At 40.7% G+C, this 18,814-nt stretch overlaps 1 long non-coding RNA gene and 1 pseudogene across 1 annotated transcript; one reads left to right on the forward strand and one right to left on the reverse strand.

The window, feature by feature from the left end:
* Nucleotides 1-1,551: 1,551 nt before the first annotated feature.
* LOC114478950 (uncharacterized) lies at nt 1,552-9,444 on the reverse strand. Its single transcript, XR_003675934.1, has 5 exons — nt 9,395-9,444; nt 9,161-9,324; nt 9,017-9,083; nt 2,075-2,180; nt 1,552-1,840 (listed from the first exon to the last, which is right to left on the reverse strand). It is a non-coding gene; the product is annotated as an uncharacterized LOC114478950 (long non-coding RNA).
* A 5,158-nt stretch (nt 9,445-14,602) lies between these two features.
* On the forward strand, nt 14,603-18,131 carry LOC114478803 (cysteine/serine-rich nuclear protein 3-like; annotated as a pseudogene).
* The last annotated feature ends 683 nt before the right edge of the window (nt 18,132-18,814 follow it).

Below are 18,814 nucleotides of genomic sequence, written 5' to 3' on the forward strand. Positions count from 1 at the left end.
AAAGCCCCCGTGCCGCTCAGTAGTGGGATCGCGCCTGTGAATAGACACTGTAGTTCAGCCTGAGTAATACAGCGGGACCCAGTCTTTTTACATCAACACTCTGCTCACTTTTTAACACTCACACACTAGTTTACCATACACTACCTGCACTTCATCACAAACAGCCTCTCAAGGCTTTACACTTTTTCTCTTTTCACCTTTAAACTGTACATTTTATCAATGCAACACCGCCTCCTGCTGGACGAAAACACTAATGACACCATTCCTCCTGATTCTGTGAAAGAAGCTGAGACGTCTTCAAATGGAGAAAACAAGGGGAAAAATAGGTACTAATAGGAGTGTACATCTAAAAATATTACCCAACAGTAAGAACACATTTAATAAAAACCAGAGGTAAAAGTAACGGATTACAACTACCCACGTTACTGTGATTGAGTGGCTTTTATTTGTACTTTCTAATTCAGTCATTTTACTTGTACTTAAATACATTTTTAAAATAAGTAAAGTAATTCATTATATTTCTAAACCCAACCATTGTGTGAAAGTAACTTTTACTTTAAATGCTATTTAATTGAGCTACTTTTTACTTTTATTCTACTCTGATAAAAACCCAGCTTCGTCACAATGACCTGTATTTCTGTTTTGTCATCACATTGAGTGATTGGTGGCACGATTCTGCTTTATTTGTTTGATAGTGAATCAGTTGACACCACAGTTTGGACGTTTATAATAAAACACATTAACAATGACTGTTTTCTCAGCTTCAAATATTTGTTGTTTTCTTTTCTTGCCATAATTATTCTGACGCAGCAACACGTCACATTCACACGAAGCCTGTGGATAACATGTTGTTCCCTTGGAAACCAAAACATAAACAAATAAAAGCACTTGGAGAGTGCAGACCTCCATCAAGCAGCTCATTTCCACCCATGTTGTGATTTTCACCCTATGTTGTAGTCCTACATTGATTTTATATACACTATTAATTATACTATTATACTATTATACTATTATAATTACATACTAACTATTGTGTGTGTGTGTGTGTCAGGGTTAATATACTTTTTGAAATTTATTTGTTTTTAATTTGGCTTTTTCAGATTGTTGTGTTTTATTTAGTTTAACAAGTAATTAAATAAAAAAAAGGGGTGACAAAATAAGTGGTAAATTAACTTCTATAATTTAAGACCTTGTTTACATATTCACATTTAAATATGAACATATTCAAGATTTGAAATTATTAAGTTTTGGACCCTGCAAAAATCAAGCAAACATATACTTAAGGAAAACACCAACAAAACTATAAAAAGCAACATTATATGTTCTACATTTTGTACATAAATGTTGCCATTCTGTTCTTGACAGAAGCAAATTTCTCAATGACTCTGGTTAAAGTCAGGATGGTTTTGATAAGTTTCTTCTCCATAGAGAGCATGACCAATGCATTGAGACAATCCTGTGACGTTGTGTTCCTGAGGAAGGTCTTGATTCTCTTGAGGGTTGAGAAGCACCTCTCAGATTCAGCTGTGGTCATAGGATTGTGATGAGGATCTTCAGCAGAGCCACAGTCTCTGAGAAGGTGTCCTGAAGATTGTTACCCATGAAGAGCTGGTACAGAGCCTCAGCTCCTGAAATCATCATTGCTGTAGATGAGAGCCAGTTCTGTTTTCAGCTTGTTCTTGTTCAGCAGTGGGTAAGCCTCAACGGTGGTGTCCAGTGCTGTTTCAGGAAACTGGCTCTTGTACTGCTGAAATCTGTCTGTCTGCAGCAGTGTAGCACTGATCAGATGCTTTGTGAAAGAACATCTTTCTTTTGCATGGCCCAAGATGGTGTCACAAACCTAAAAAGTGAATGCACCAATTTAATACAATGGAAATATATATGAGTAAGCTTTCCAATATATGACTTAAAATATATAAAAACTATTTATTTTATTAATATATGTTTTCATTTAATAGCACCTCTATAAAAGTAGACTGCTATATAGGGCCTATTCTAAGGTGTTTTCTTATAATATAGCATGATTAAAAACATTGTGTATACAGTTCACCACACATTTCACCCTTTATCTCACCTTTGTTGCTAACCTCTGAAGATCACTTGGGCCCAGTGTGCGGCATTTCTTGGCCTGTTGAAATACATTGCCACAATGTTCTCCACATATAGTAGTGAGGGAATCTCTGAACAGAACCAGAAGAGAAATGAGAATCACTGTCATAGAGATAACACAATAGGGCTAGGCAATACATCGAGATTCAAGATATATCAAGTTTTCTATTTTGGCAATATAGAAAATTACATATATATATATATATATATATATATATATGTTGTGGCATATGGACTAAAAGACTAAAAGGACTAAAAGACAGTTTTTCCACACCACGGTAGGCTAAGCAAGGAGGGATATAACAGTGATGACGCGCACACCAAACAATTGCACAGAGTTGAGATGTTTATTGTTCCAGATCGATTTGGAGACATCGGCACTTACTTTAGTCACATGCATTTGGTTGCCTTACAGATACCTCATGACAGTGCAGATTGTAGATGGATCACAGGATGATGCGGTCAACAGAAAGTTGCTCTCCCAAGCTCACCCCACCAGCATGATGCAAGCCAAACTAAAACACACCTCCAGGTGAGCACACGTAATAATATAAACTACTCCCACAATGCCACGCCCAATCACCGTGGTGCAGAAGTGTGAATACTCTGAGTGCATGAACGATACCCATTCACATGCATGAACCTCCTTTAAACGGGTGAGAAACAACCAAACCCCGTACGGCACCTACATTCTGGCCCCTAATTAATACATGGTAATAATTACCCATCACCACTAGCTTGTAGGAGACAGAATCACCATCAAGGTGCACAAAAGTGATAACTATTAAGCGTTAGAGTCCAATTAGTAGAGATGTCCACTGTCATAGTCAGGAAATGTCCCATTCTTTCAGAAATCCATATTGAACCAAAATTCAGAGTTCATTATCCAAACGATCTTCACTCATCTGCTTCCTGCAGAAGACAGACCTTTGTAATCAGACGAACCAAAACGCTCGATTTAGTTTTAATTCATAGTGTGCGCATTAGTATTCTGTCTGAAACAGTATCCAAAACTCTTCCTGTAATCCATGAAGTGCGCGGTGCCATTTCATCCACGAGCATCACGACATCTCCAGGTACAAAGTTCCTTTGAGTTCTATTCCATTTCTGCCACTCTTGTAATCCTGAAAGATACTCCTTCAACCAGCGCTTCAAAAACAGGTTAGACATGTACTGCACTTGTTTCCAGCGACGACGAGCGTAGATGTCAACCTTCTCGAATAAACCAGGTGGTAACGACGGCTGAGATTTGAGTAGCAATAGATGGTTGGGAGTTAACGCCTCCAAATCGTTGGGATCTGTTGATGCCATTGTTATTGGTCGGCTGTTAATAATTGCTTCAGCTTCACAGAACGCCGTCACCAAGCCTTCTTTGATACACCAGAGACAAGAGCAATATCTTGAACTTGAGAAGCCAGCCAACAGCTCTTATCAAACAGTGCCAGGACAAAAAGTAGCTGACCAGCATCACCACTGGACTTGCCTACTCCATTTGCACTACATTCACCATCACATCTTTGACCTTAGGGTCTCCAGTGAGAGGCTCTTCCACACTCTCAGGGTTTATTGGCCAGTTTCGTTCAGGTTGCAGAAGAAAATCAGGACCATGAATCCATGTTGCAGTTTTTAGAAAGGCCTCAACCTTAGCTCCTCTGGAGCCCAAATCTGCAGGGTTGTTCAAAGTGTGCACATATCTCCACTGGGACACCTTGGATAACTTGAGTATTTCTGACACTCTGTTTGCACAAAGATCTTAAACCTTGACGTCTCATTCTTTACATATTCCAAACGGAGTGCTGTCCGTCCAGAAACTGAATCTCTCAGCTCCATTTGCTGCTCCTTTTTCCAGAGCTTATCCATCCTGCTAGTCACCACTGCAGCAGTTAGCTCCATACGGGGAATGGTGACTGGTTTGATTGGAGCTTACACGTGCCTTGCTCATCACAAATGCACAGTGAGTTCTCCCACTGATGTCTTGAAGTAACAAGTAAGTTACATTCCCAAATTCTTCCTCACTTGCGTCCGCAAAGTGATGAAGTTGAGCACAGGCAGTGTTATCAAAGTTCACTGGTGCTCCAGATGGTGAAAATCCTCCAGCCAACTAATCCATTCTCTGGCTGAAAAAGGGGGCAGATGATCGTCCCAGCCCAGATGTCTTCTGCACAGATCTGGGAGGATTTTCTTGGCCGACAGAACAATGGGTGCCAGGAAACCAAGAGGATCGTAGATTGAACTGACGATGGACAAGATCTCTCTTCTTGTGAGCGGACGGTTCTTGAGTGTGATCTTAAATTTGAATGTGTCCGACTGCACACACCACTGCACGCCCAAAGCTCGCTCCACAGGTAAGATATCACTGTCCAGATCCAAGTCTTTTACGTCCTTGGCCCTCTCCTCAGGATGAATAGCAGCGAGGACTGTCCCTGCAGTTACTGATCCATTTTGTAGCTTAAAACCGCCTTTGGCACATAGTTCTTTGAGCTCCTTACATAGGGACATGGCTTCATTTTCAGAGTTGACAGACACCAGACAGTCATCGACATAGAAATGGTGCAGCAGGGGTGTTTGACTGCTTCTGGACTTAAGTAGCTATAATTGTCCTCAAGCACACTTACGAGGGGCAAAACAGGCACAGCTTGGACTGGATGTAGCGCCACACAGGTGCGCCACCATTCTGTACTCAACTAGCTCTTCTTCAAACTTTCTGCCAGGCCACCACAGGAATCTTAACAGGTCGCAATCTTCAGGTGGCACCATGACCTGATGAAACATGGCCTCGACATCTGCCATGAGTACCAGCGGTTCTTTGCGGAATCTGGTCAGGACACAACAAGCTGCCTTGTTATGTACCACACCCTTCCATCACAGCGTATCAACTGCTTGGTTAGAACCCTCTCTGCATATCCATTCTTCAGCATCTCAGACATGAATGTAACGTAATCTGAGCAAAAGGACGGATCTTTGGACAGGCGTTTCTTGAGATTTAATGCACGTTGTTCTGCAACTGCCTTATTATTTGGCATTTTGAGGTATCTCTGTTTTATTGGCAAACCAATGCTGTAGTGCCTATCGACCAGTTTAACTGAATTCGAAACCGACTCCATAAATCGCTCACCCTCTTTTGATAATCCATGTTGCTCCTCCTGTTGTGTTTCAGGGAAATCCACCTACAGCTGCTTCTCCCAAATCTCATCCAGTTCTGCCACCGAGATGCGGTTTACTGTGACATTAGATTTTAAACATGGTTTGACTATTCGGCAATCTCCTCTGAGCGGACTGTTCTCGTCCAGCCCAGGATGGTCTTGATGGCATCAGGGCCCCCGTCCACTGCACAAACTACCTCCCAGGGCTCCAGCGCCTGAGGTACATTGGTTTCAATGAGGAGATCCACATCTGTTTCAACCTCAGGTATCTGTATGTGCCTCAGATGCGGCCATTGCTGAAGGTCTTTTGTTTGTGGAATGTTTCCTCGGTGGACGGCATGTTCTTTTGCGTGAAAATCTCTGGCAAGTCACAAAAGTTGTTGGATTCCAGACCAGCCACTTCCAAATCTGTCAACATGTAGCTGTCTACGACTTTCTCGCCCCATCGTTTTGAGGAGAATCCCAAATTTTCTTCCTGTGAGGTTAAGCCGGTTCATGAGCCGTTTGGTGCAGAACAAAGCAGTGCACCCAGGATCCAAGAATGCATAAGTGATCAGAGTGTCTTGACCTCTTTTGGACTTCACCTGGACAGGCAGTATTGACAACTTACAGTCCTGCTTGCCGGCCCCAGTTAAGCCACTAGACTGAACAGACACCACGGCACCTTCCCTGGCCCCTTCTGAGCCATCATTAGCCTGTGTGTGTTAGGACACCATGGCACCTGTGTTCCTTTCAAAAAGATATCTTTTCATTTTGTGTTCTTTTATCCAACAGGAGGCAAACATCCACAAGAATGTCAACTCCACAATATGAACATTCCTTTACAGGCAAGTTCCTCTCCCTTTTGTTTACAGGCTCAATTTCTTTTCAGCAGGTGCTAAAGTGGTGGCAAAACTACTGCCTCGTGGTTTTGTACAACCCCGAGACATCCCATATTTGACTCTTTCTTTCCCGTCCAGGTGAGTCTTGAATCTCTCCAAAGAGAGGATCACTTGCAATCTTTACTTGCCTCTCGACAAACTCAGCAATGTCATGAAATGTAGCTCTGCGAATAAACTTCTTGTAGATCACAAGCAACACTTCCCCACCGATCCCGCAGCTTATACGGCAGCTTTTTCACAATAGTTTGCATGTTGGTGGGCACGTTTAGATCACCCACAGACTCTCCCATAGCGTTACAGCACTCACACAACAATAGACTGTAAGCCTGCAGTGCCTTGATATCTTCTCCTTTCACCAAAGGCCATGAGAGGACCTTATCCATGTAGGCGGAGGCAATTTTGAATGGATCTCTAAAATATTTTTCCAACAGAGCTTTTGCCTTAATGTAACCACGAGCAGGTGACAGCTTTTAACTAAATCACGGGACTGGCCTCTAGTATACTGTTCAAGATAATACAAACAGTCTTTGTGGCTTGGAGTTCTGTCCTTAATGTTGTGCTCAAAGGCTCTTATGAAGGTTTGATATTGCAATGGATCTCCATCAAAAATTTGCAGGTCTCATTTGGGTAGCAGGAAAAGTGACTGTTGTTCAACCAGCAAAGTAATTTTATTCTGCTTCTCCAGCACTGTTATCAGATGTTGATCAGATGTGTTCTCTGTTGTAGGTTCAGTTTGATCACACTGGATGGATGGAATGGTTTGATGCAGTGTTCCATCAGTTGGTAATGCTGGCAGGCCGACCCCAGTCACTGCAGTATGAAACTTAGTTTGGTGACTCACTTTGGGCCCCACAGCAGCACCGCTTAAAGGCACAGCGTCCCTTATGATCTTTGTTGGTGATGGCTGCGCAGTGAATGCAGGCATAAATGGAGCAGCATCCACATTTAACAGCATATTTTTAAATAAGAGTTCATTCCATCTGATTTGACTGAGAAACGAGAACCTTCTGAGGCTTTTAACACATTCACTTTAGCCATAGAAGCGGCCAATTCCATGTCCAAGTCCATTTCCTCCATTTTCCTCCTTGTTTTTCTTGTTCTTCAGCAGGAACCATTGGAATAATTATATCATGGAGCTGGCTGGCCTCATTGAACAAACTGGACACATTTTCAAGGCATGATCAAACCTTTTCAGCATTTTCAACATTTTTCATTAGTCCTGTTGATGTTGTTGATAGGTGCATTTTACTTTGTTTTTTCAATGTAACACTGCTGAGGAATCCGGTTAACAAAGGTATTAAAACGCAGTTAAACCTCCAGGAAGTGTCGAGCCGACATGGTTTAATTTTGTATTTTTTCCTTCATTTCCTGAAGTCACTTACGAAGTGTGCCGATTCCTGATGTCACTTCCGGAGCTGAGCATGGAGGAGTTGGGCATGGAGGTTCTGCAGCTGGACCCTCTTGGGAAAGGGACTGACCCGGCCACAGGTGGGGAAAGTGGATGCTGTTCAACTAGCTGAGAGACCCACAACCAAGTCCCAAGTGAAGTCCTTCATGGGCCTGGTAGGTTGGTACAGCCGTTTCATTCCTCGCTTCTCAACCATCTCAGACCCCCTCACAAACCTCACCCAGAAGGAGCAGCCCAACAATGTCCAGTGGACAGATGAGTGTGAGAAGGCCTTCCAGTGTCTCAAGGACTCCCTTTACCCTGTGCCCTCTAGACTGTTTGTAAGGTTTTGATCTAGAAAAAAATGCATAATTTGTAGTAATATAAAAAAAAAGTGTTTGTCACCCATTGCTCCTTGTGCTTTGTTTGTTGAACCAGGAAGTGGCAACCAGAATAGAAGCCTATATAGTGGTGTGCTTCTTGGAAGGTATCACATGTAATAGAGTTGGAGGCGTGTTTCTTAGCAAACACAAATAACCATTTTTCAAGTATATGTCAACATTTGCTTACCTCTTATAATTGCTAATGCTAAAAAAAACAATTGTTGGGTAAATGTTAAATGCATTTTTTGTCTTTAATTTGTCTGAGATGAGTTAATTGATTTTCCCTCAGATCAGATCATGTGCTTTGGTACTTCCCCCTCAGTACTATATCAGAGGAGGCTGGAGGCCTTGTGGGGGTGGTTGGTGGTCGGTGTCAGAGCTGTCAGGTTGTAAAGCAAAGTTTGTACAGAGCTGCAACAGAGTTTTGTGTAGAACTCAGTCTTTATTTGTTTTCACTTTTTCCCCCTCTTTTGTTGCAAGTTGGATGTTTTATTTTTCTTTAGGCCTGCACTGCAAATACTGCTGCACTTTTATCACTGTAAATAAATACACTTTGACTGCATTTTTGGAAACTTGGACTACTTTTTGAGCCTGTGGTGGGTTTCCCTTTAGCTAAATGTTGATGTGATGATGTGAAGAATTCTCCGGACATGTTCTTGATATAAACATAACATTTTATTAATACAACGTGAAGATGAGTGTCCGAGTTAGACACTCCATGGAAGGTCTGAGAGCAGCAAAGCCAAACTAACTGAGTAAATGGACAATAAACAGATACATTTCTATTAAACTTAAATGCTATCTAAAGATATCTGTGATATCAGTTCAAACCGGTAGCCACAGGTGTGGCGTGAGGGGCCGATCAGAGTTAGGTACACGTCAGAATGAGTCATGGGGAAGTCCAGTCCCCCAGCATGGGGACACAAAGAGGGCGGCTGCACTCACACACAGTTCCACAGATATTTAGTGCAGCAGAGCAGCGACGTGAAGTAAATCAAAGCAAAGCAGCAGCGCTCTCAAACTCAATCCAATAAACAACCCTGTCACACAAACCTTTATTTAGAAATAATATTTAAATTGATGACAGCGGGAGCAGACATGGGGTGTGTGTACCTGTCAGAGGCTGAAGGCGGATGCGCTCCGGCGCAGCAGAGAGCGAGGAGGGTGCACACAGCCACAGCTACACAAGAAAACAGCTTATAAAGGAGCACCGTCAATCGTGAGGTCTAAAAAAAACACATTCTACTGTAAACATACCTTTCAGGTGATGTCACAAGCACTGAAGGAGAGCGCGCACCAGTGCAGCAGGAAGCAAGGAGAGGCGTACACAGAATTGTCAAAAGCTGTCAAACACGGAAGGCGAGTGCACAACAGCACCACGGAGGGCGAGCACAGGCACCAATGCAGCGAAAAACCCAAAGCTACAGGAAAGAAAAGCAGCATGAAAAGGGCTGCCGATCATAACTACTATACATGCAGCTGAAATCATACCTGCTCTGGTGGTTAGAGAGCGATTCACAACGGGAAACCGGGAAGTGGGCGGGTCCCCAAGCTGACGGTGCAATGAGGAAATGACACCCAGTGTTTTATACTGCCCGCCCAACAAGGAGACCAATCAGAGGAGATTTTGTCTGCAGACACCCTAGTGCTGCTACAATAAGTCAATATAACACTCTAGCACCTGGGCGACCGTGGCTCAGGTGGTAGTGGGTCATCCTCTGATCGAGAGGTTGGGGGTTCGATCCCAGTACCTGACTATGTGTCAAAGTGTCCTTGAGCAAGACACTGAGCCCTAAGTTGCTCCCAGTGGTTGACTAGTGCCTTGCATGGCAGTCCTGTCCCACTGGTGTGTGAATGTGAGAGTGATTGGGTGAATGAGCTGATGTGTAAAGCGCTTTCAGACTGCTTCAGTGTGGTGATAAAGCGCTATATAAATGAAGTCCATTTTTAAGTCCATTTAGCAACTGTGCTGGCTGGGTTTAATTGTGAAAACTTGTGTCCAACCATGTAAAAGACCAACACTCAAATCTAGGTAAATGTATATTGCAATAAATGACTATCGTGTGAAGCAGTCAATACACCTCAAGCCTACCCACTCGGCCATTCTCACAATTCCTTTTTTTTGAAAGTTCTCAATTAATTTTAAAAACTCTAAAAACAGTTCCTGTTGGTGGCTTTCTTTAAATGTGTATTTACATGTGATATATTATCTTCTTACCATGCATGGATATATTAGTTGATGAAATCCAGTTAGTTGCAGGTCCCCAACATCCTCTCATCATCACCATTCTACTTGTGTTTTTTTCTCATTGTATTTATGTACCATGTATTTATTTTATTTTTGACACTTTCAGCAAGCTCTCATGTGCTCACATATTTTTTTTTAGAAAACAAATCTGTAAACAATAAAAAAAAAAAAAACCTATATTGATAATGTGAAACCATTTTCTTGGCCATTAACTAAGAAAGTGTCAATTTGTACGATTGCCATACGGACAACCCCTGGTGCTATTGGAACGGTTACTGAAGTACACAGCGTTTTAGGCAGGGGTGGAAAGTAAGTAAGTATTACATTTACTCTTGTAACTGTAATTGAGTAGCTTTTTTGTGTACTTCTACTTTGTTGAGTACTTTCTAAAATCTATAATTTTACTTTTACTTAAGTAAATTTTGTGTCAAGTAACAGTACTTCGCTCCATTTGAAACAGATTCCGTTACAGAGTAAAATAAATCCAGCACGCGGACAGGAGTCTGCTACATTAGTGCTATTTAAAATATCCTAGAACTGTTGTTAGGATCAGTGTGTATATGTCTATGGCCTGCTCTGTTGATTCACGTGATGTCACTCACATTGCTGCATCGCGACAAAGCGAGAGCGCTAAGTTCTGATGGAGGGCAGGAAACTTGAGAATCTGCCATCTGAAATCATCAAAATGCCCGTGTTTTGTAGAGTTTACGGCTGCTCCAATCGTTCTAACCGAAAAAAGGAAAATTAATTTTGTAGAGTACCAAAGATTGTCGTTCACAAAGGTGAGAAATGTGAAAAGCTCACAGAACAACGCCGTAAAAAGTGGATTTTAAACCTACATCTGCGCTCGGGAGGAGCAGAGTCTGCTGATGCCCGTGTCTGCAGCGACCACTTCATGTTAGCGAGCTAACTTTGTTTTTGCGGCTGTGTTTATATAGCATATAGGTTGTGTGCAACTCAGAGAGGAGCGTTTTTGTGCCCCTCGAAGATTTCTTCATGCCCTCCATGTAATACTGCCTGGCGCCAACTCTGGTCTCCCTTGCGCCTCGTCCTCCAGCAGTGCCTGATGAGCCACTGTGCATCTTTACGCATTGTGTGTGCCTTTCATTTTATAACAGCTACAGGTGTAGTAGCCAACTGATCAGCAGTTTTGCGCAATGATCATGTGATTTTTATAACAATTATTATTATTAATATAAAGCTGTATTTGTAGGCGCGCGCATGTCACGCTGGGGCGTCAGTATAATTTTTTCCTCCTTTGGGTCATTCAACCTAGCATGTTTGATTAACTTTATATAACATAGTGTTATGCTCTGATACATTGGATGTAACGACACAAGCACTTACGTCATCGAAATGACATTTATCTTATTTTATTTATCCAGGTTAGCCACACCATATCTTGTTCTCATGCACGTTATTTTGAAATGATGTTCTCTAATAAATAACAACAATTTTAAAAAAAAAAACCTAGTTTGATCTGTTTACAAGTCTTTTAATTTTTTAATTGCATGGGAAACATGCATGGCAACATTGTCCGTGAACTAAACCTGGTTGCTGGCAGGTTTTATCGAAGAAACCCTGAGTTTCTACCTGCTCCGCCCACCTGAACACCGTTTCTGAACACTTTAATGAACCTTTACACTCTTGTCTGAAACACATTAGTCACATCACACACCACATACGTGTTCACATCATTACTAATGTTGTGTTGCTTTACATTTTTTTTTTTTTTTTTTTTTTTGTGCAAACGGTAGTTTTTTATTATAATATTGTGGATACAGAGCATTAAGTAAAAGTCACTGAGAGGTTGATCTGCATTAAAGGGGACATATCATGGTTTTAAATCCTTCCTTTTTACATATAAATCATACAGTTGTGATCCATATAAAGTGGAACTGCAATGCTTGGGTCTGAATTCCTCATTATTATAGCTCCACAGGCCCCTTTTCTACCCCTTTTCTAATGTGCTTCTGAGAGCAACTCGTTTTGGTGCGGTCTCTTTAAATGCAAATGAGACACTCCATACCCCGCCCCCTCTTCAGGTGAGACTCGGTTCAACTCCACCCTGCTCGGCCATTTTTGTAGTTTGATAGAAGAGATACGGCTATGTAGCAGCGCATGAACTTGTTATTCAGAGGTTATTTACAAAATGTCAACAACAGAAGACTTGTCCATCCAGCCTTACATGTTTGAGCCAGAGTCTGACCCAGCGGAGCGAGATGAAAATGAAGATGATGAACCTGCAGAACCCTAACAAGTGAGCTAACACAAGCACCGAGCTAATGCTAGCACCAAGCTAACGTCACAAAATGCATTTTAATACAGTCTTTTCAAAGACAAAAACGGCAAAATGAAATGACTAATGAAAACTTTAAACTTAAATTAAATCACGTAGGCCATATCATCAAGGATCTAAAACGAGCACACAGCGCTAACATATGAAGTCTGAAGACGGTGCAACTGCTAATGCTACCAAAACAATGACAGGGACGTCTTATCATCACACTTTTTAGCGTTATTTACAGCTTACCGAAGTGCTCTGTTCGTCGTCTCCAAAGGAAGAATTGAACCATCAATCAGACAAAGTCTTTCGGCAAATCCTTCTTTATACTGGTGGAGGTTGCAGAAGCAGTCATCCTTGAAGTGCTTCGCACACACAAAAATGACCTTACCCACAGATGTGGGTACATTTCCGCGAAAAATAAAAGTCAACCAGGCACTTTGAAAAGGTTCTGATGCTGGGAGACGGTGTAATGAAGCGTGTGGGTTACTACATCCAACAACCCAACATTTTGATTTCTCCTCTCGTAACTTCGGCATCCTTGAGCTTGGACTACAAAATAAAAGCGAGAAATAAAAATGGCGGATTGCTCGAAGTGTTGGACCTGGAGTTGATGTACTAATTTGGCAGTTCCGCTGCAAATACTGTGATGTAATAGTTCAAAAAACGTAATAGAGAATAGAAAAATCGAAACAGATTGAAAAATATGAGCAAAACAGAATATAAAGATATCTACGGAGCACCTGAAGAGACTGATTTGATTTTTTCTGTACTTCTAAGCGCTCTAAATATAGAACAAAATGCATTTAAGGGCTAAAAAAAAGTGGATTTAGCATGATATGTCCCCTTTAAAAGTAAAATAAACATGACCAAGGGGTAAAACTGGCAAACTCAGAAGCTTCAGTAATTAACAAGCCTACAACATGAAAAACGTGAAAGATATTAGTTATTTCACAATAGATATTCCATTTTAATCAGTGTACTGTATTTACGTCAAATATATGTTTCATCCAGCAGATGGCGCTAGGATCCCAGTGGTCGGTTGGCATGCAACATATCTAGCAGTGAAGAAGAGATGCTATGCTAGCAGACAGAGCTAATAATAAAATGTCACTTTTAAAGATATTCACATATTACAGATATTCTTTTGGTGCTAAAGCGGTAAGGAATCATTTATGAACATGTTTAAGAGTATTAGGTGATTGTAATTACAAACAAATGCATGGCTGCATAGATTACTGGAAATGTGCCCTGCAGTTCAGAATCAGAATCAGAAATGTTTAATGGCCAAGTACAGTTTTAAGGACAGTACAAGTAATTTGTCTTGGTAGATGGTGCACGAAACAAAAAAAAAAACAAACAAAGAAAACAAGAACAAAGAACAACCCAGCAACAATAATAATAGTGATAAATATAAAGGTTGAGGGATAAATAAAGGATAGATAGAGAATAAGGATAAATATATAAATATATATATATATACAATGGAAAGGAAGAGATGAAAGACTAGCACTTCAAATGAAGAGATGAAAGACGAGATCGTCATCGGAAAAGATGAAAGCGCAGAACATGAAAGGAAGAGGTAAAAAAGAACACACTACCTTGGGAGAAAGGGATCAAAGTGCACAGACCAACTGTGACTGGCTAGAAGCAGCAGACAGGAGAGAGCAGGAAACAGTTTTGGGACGCAATCTCAGGCTTCATCATCCTTTAGCTGGCCACCTTTAATGAGTGTGTCTAGTGTTTAAAAGACCGAAACACCCACTGATTTTGATTTGATTTGATTTTGATTTATTCATTCAAAGGAACATTACTGATTATGTTTCCCATATTTAAGAGACAGCCCCCAAGCAATTCTGAATTGGTAAATATCATGTTACTGCCATCTTTTGACACAAAGGACAATTAATATCTCATCCCATGTTTAATGATTCTTATTCTAGCATTACAAGACAAGCTGCTTCAGTTTATTTATTTTTTTTTCAACCTCTCAATCTTAATTTTAACTTTCCTGTAAGGCTGATGTATAGTGTGTAATTATCAGCGTTCTGCTTCTGTTTTAGCTGCTAATGTGTGTGCTGAGGATTATGAAGGCCCTAAACTGTATATTTAGATAATGTGTGGCCCCTCTGCTCTCTCTTGGTTTCAGATTCGGAGGCTAAACGCCATGAGTGGAACACGAAAGAGGAAATTTGAGGAGGTGGAAGCCTCCTCCTCCCCGTGTTCCTCCGTGCGGGAGTCTGATGATGAGGTATCCTTCAGCGAGAGCGTCAACCCATCCACCTCAGGCCCATTTATCCGTGAGTGTCTGAGTCTATAGTGTAGCAACGTCAACTATTGACAGCAAGAGAACTGTGTCATGATTTCTTAAGGAACACAAATCCAAAATACATGGTAAAAATGGAATAAGTTTGTGTGAAAAGGCACAGTGTGACTTCTTGGGTTAGTTTGCTTCAACTAAGTGAGCAACAAATGCTTGTTTGGTGAAATTAAATCTTCATTTTTTATATATAAAGAGTCCTAATGCAAAAGCAGATAACTCCGTTAGATGATACGGGTGAAACAGACTGCGAATTGTGATTTAGTTTTAGTATAGTCTGTTGACCAAACTACAATGTAGTTTTAGTCCAAATTTAGGGTAACACTTAACTTGATGTTTTATAAATGAGGCTGACATTATGATGTCATTATCTTTCATTAGCATGAATAAGGCTGTTGTTAATTGTCGTTCACTAAATTATGACAACTTTGGAGCTATGTTGGCATTTTTTGTGTTAGGTGGAGGATCTAGTGGGGTTAGGTAGGGTTAAGGTTAGGGTAAAAAAAATGACATCATAATGTCAGCCTTATGTATAAAACTACAAGTAAAGTGTTATCAAATGTGGTCATCAGGACTATGATTTCAGTTATAGTTTTAGTCAACTAAATGACATTAAGATTTTAGTCCATTAAATCTGTTACAGATACTGTATAGTCGACTAATATATAGAGGATGAGTTTATGTATTTTCTAAAGATTCAATTATCATCGATCAAACTGATATGAGATAGAATAAATGTTTGTAAACACACACAGACAGATTTGATGTGATCAATACATAAGACCACATGATCACATGAGTTTTGATTACATTTCAATCCATAAAATCTAATCATATTTTAGCACATTGCATTGTGGGATGTGGAGTCTTGTTAATGGATGCATACAGATTTTTAGTGGGGTTTCTTGTTTTTCTTCACCAGACAAGAACGACAGGGATCGCTTGGATTTTTTTGTTTGAGTTTGTTCCCTGTATTCCTACGTGATATCAGAATACTCCGCGACTCCATATCCCACAATGCAACGCATGAAAATGTCAACAAACGTGTGTTTAGGGTCAAAATAAAAACAAACTTTCAAGAGACAATTTCTACCCTTTTCCATTTATTTTTATAGTAGACAAAGTTTGATTCATTGATTTATGAGGCACTCACAATGATTTTATCTAATAACACATTTTTGGGGGTAACAGCTTTAAGTTAATCGAGACATTTAATTAACAGTGACCTAATGCTTCCTTTGCTTTGCAGCTGACTCCATTCTGAAGAAGGAGAAGCGCCGGAGCACGAGGAAGGTGCATTTTGAGAATGTGACTGTTTACTACTTTAAACGGCGGCAGGGATTCACCTGTGTTCCCAGTGAGGGCGGCAGCACGCTTGGCATGTCTGACAGGCACAGCTGGATCAGACAGTACTCACTGGATGAGTTTGCCCTGGAGCAGGAGCGGATCCACAAAGAAATGCTGCGAGAGTATTTGAAGGATAAAAAACTCAACTCAATCAAACTCAAGGTAAAGGTTAGCTTTCTATAAACAGTCTGATTTATAAAAAATTAAAAATAATATTGTTGAGACATGCTGGCAGGTTAAAGCCCTCTACTGCATTGAGTTAGAGAGTACTTGAACAATGTTTTGTCTGGTTTTCAGTTGACTAAGAATGGTACAGTGGAGTCAGAGGAGGCCAACATGCTCACAGTAGACGACATCTCTGATGATGAGATTAATGTGGACAACACAGAGGTGGACGAATACTTCTTCCTGCAACCGCTGACCACCGAAAAGCGGCGCACGCTGCTGCACTCGTCTGGAGTGATGATAGACATGAAAGAGAACCATGAACTTCAGGCCATTCGTATGTCCAGACAGCACTGTGGCTGTGATTGTAGACTGTTCTGTTACCCGGAGACGTGTGCGTGCAGCGCTGCAGGCATCCCATGCCGGGTGAGTCCTCCTCAACTTTATAGCATGTGTCAAACTCAAGGCTCGGGTGGGAAAAACTGGTCCTTTAGAGCATCCAATTTGGCCCGCAGGAGACAGTAAAAATGACAAAAAACATGAATTATTGTGTAAATTACCAAATAATCTAGTTGTAGATAACTGAAATTCACCAATTTAATGAAACTCTACAATATTTTTAAGCACTTATTTATATCACATGAATGCAGTCATTTCAATTGCAAATTGTGTTAAGTACTCTAAATCTTTCCACCAGTTTTGCAATTTCTCACAAACAATTCTACATAATTCCTCTAAATCAGTGGTTCTCAATTTTCTCTCTCTCAAGTACCCCCTTTCTTTTATTTCTATATTTATGTACCCCTTTTTCTGACTACAATGTTTTACTTAGAATACAATGAAAAACAACTTAACGGGATCAACAAGTGATAACAAACATTATAAAGAATCCCATTGTAAATATTTGGAATGAAACAGTATTTATTGCCTCCTGAATTGATTTATTTCTATAGTTTTATTGTTTACGGTCATCTCCTGCCTGGTGTGGGACAAATTTTCCAATATCTCACTTTCATGTACCCCGTGTAGTGCCATCACGTACCCCATTTGAGAAACTGCTCTAAATTACACATAAATTGGTTACAAAATCAAGAATTTTGAAAGTGAAGATCCGGCAGGGACTGTTGTTAAAAATTATCGCACAATTGATGTTAAAATTGTCCTTTTTCCAACCTAAAAACTGCGGCTTACTAGAGATCAAACTGGTCCATATTTGGCCCCTGAACAATAGTTAAGTTTGACGTCCCTGTTTCAAAAGAATAATCACGTAAACTGAATGGATGTTAAGTGTGGTTGTTTAATGCTGAATGTTTTTGCTTCTTTAGGTGAAGTGGATGTTTTTTCCGTGTGGCTGCACTAAAAAGGGCTGCAGTAACTCAGCTGGAAGGGTAGAGTTCAATCACGACCAGGCCCAAACTCACTTTTTGGACACCATCAAGAAGTTTGAACTGGAGTAGAGCCGTGAGCAGCAGCAACCCACCCCGACCAACGGTTTCCACAGTGAAACCAGTGACTTGGGGCCTACAAGCTGTTCACCCAGTCCCAGCACACATTGGAGTATTCCCTGTCTGACACCGTTCCACAGACGACCAGCATGCACCTCCATGCTGCAGAGGAGATGGAGGAGCCGCTGGATGATGATGAGGAAGAAGATGAAGATAATGAGGATAAAGAGGAGGAGGATGAGGATGAAGATGAGGAGGAAAATGAGGAGAATGAGGAGGAAAGTAGCTCCATGTCAGACTGCAGCTCACAGAGCTTAACCAATAGTGACTCTGAGGATGAAGATGAGGAGGAAAATGAAAAGAGGTCAGAGACTTTTGAGGACATGTCAAAAGCAGACATGCTTACCAAGAGTCCTTAGCATTCCCAGATCCATTTAGCACTAGCAATGGCACGGGGGTCCATGGACCCTTCAACATGACTGGTGATCAGTACACGGACTATCAGACTAAGGACCATTACACGTCTAATCAGCACTTTGTGCCCTCCTCCTCTTTGACCTGCTACACTGATCAGAAGAAGCTGTTCTCCAAAGCAGACCAATCTGGCAACCAGAGCCAGTTTCAAAGCTACCTGAAATGTAGATGGAACTTTTTCTGTCTATGTGTCAAATGTCTAGATAAGAGTTTGTCAGTTTATTGTTTTTGAGTAATGTGCCTTTTTTGTTTTTAACTTGTAATTTTTCAATATTTCCAAGTGCAAAAAATAATAAAAACACATTTTAATGTCAATTATTTCACATTTTTTCACACCGTTATTGAGGGAAACTCGTCGACCAAATAACTTTGTGTTCATTTAATGAACATGTTTGTTTCTGTTGTGATGCTTCATACCTAAAAGTTAGAAAGATGTGTGATCTTTGGCAGATAGAGGTCAACCCAAACATAAAACAAAGTACCGGTACACTAAGATTAGATTTAATCAACATTAACAGCACTTAATGATAAATAAACACACTATTTTGGGGACAAAAACATGCCACAGTTGATGTAATTGTATGAGGAGGAGTAGAAATATTTAAGGTTGACAATCAAACTTGATTCA

Source organism: Gouania willdenowi, chromosome 17, assembly GCF_900634775.1.
Source record: "Gouania willdenowi chromosome 17, fGouWil2.1, whole genome shotgun sequence".
Classification (NCBI taxonomy): Eukaryota; Metazoa; Chordata; class Actinopteri; order Blenniiformes; family Gobiesocidae; genus Gouania; species Gouania willdenowi.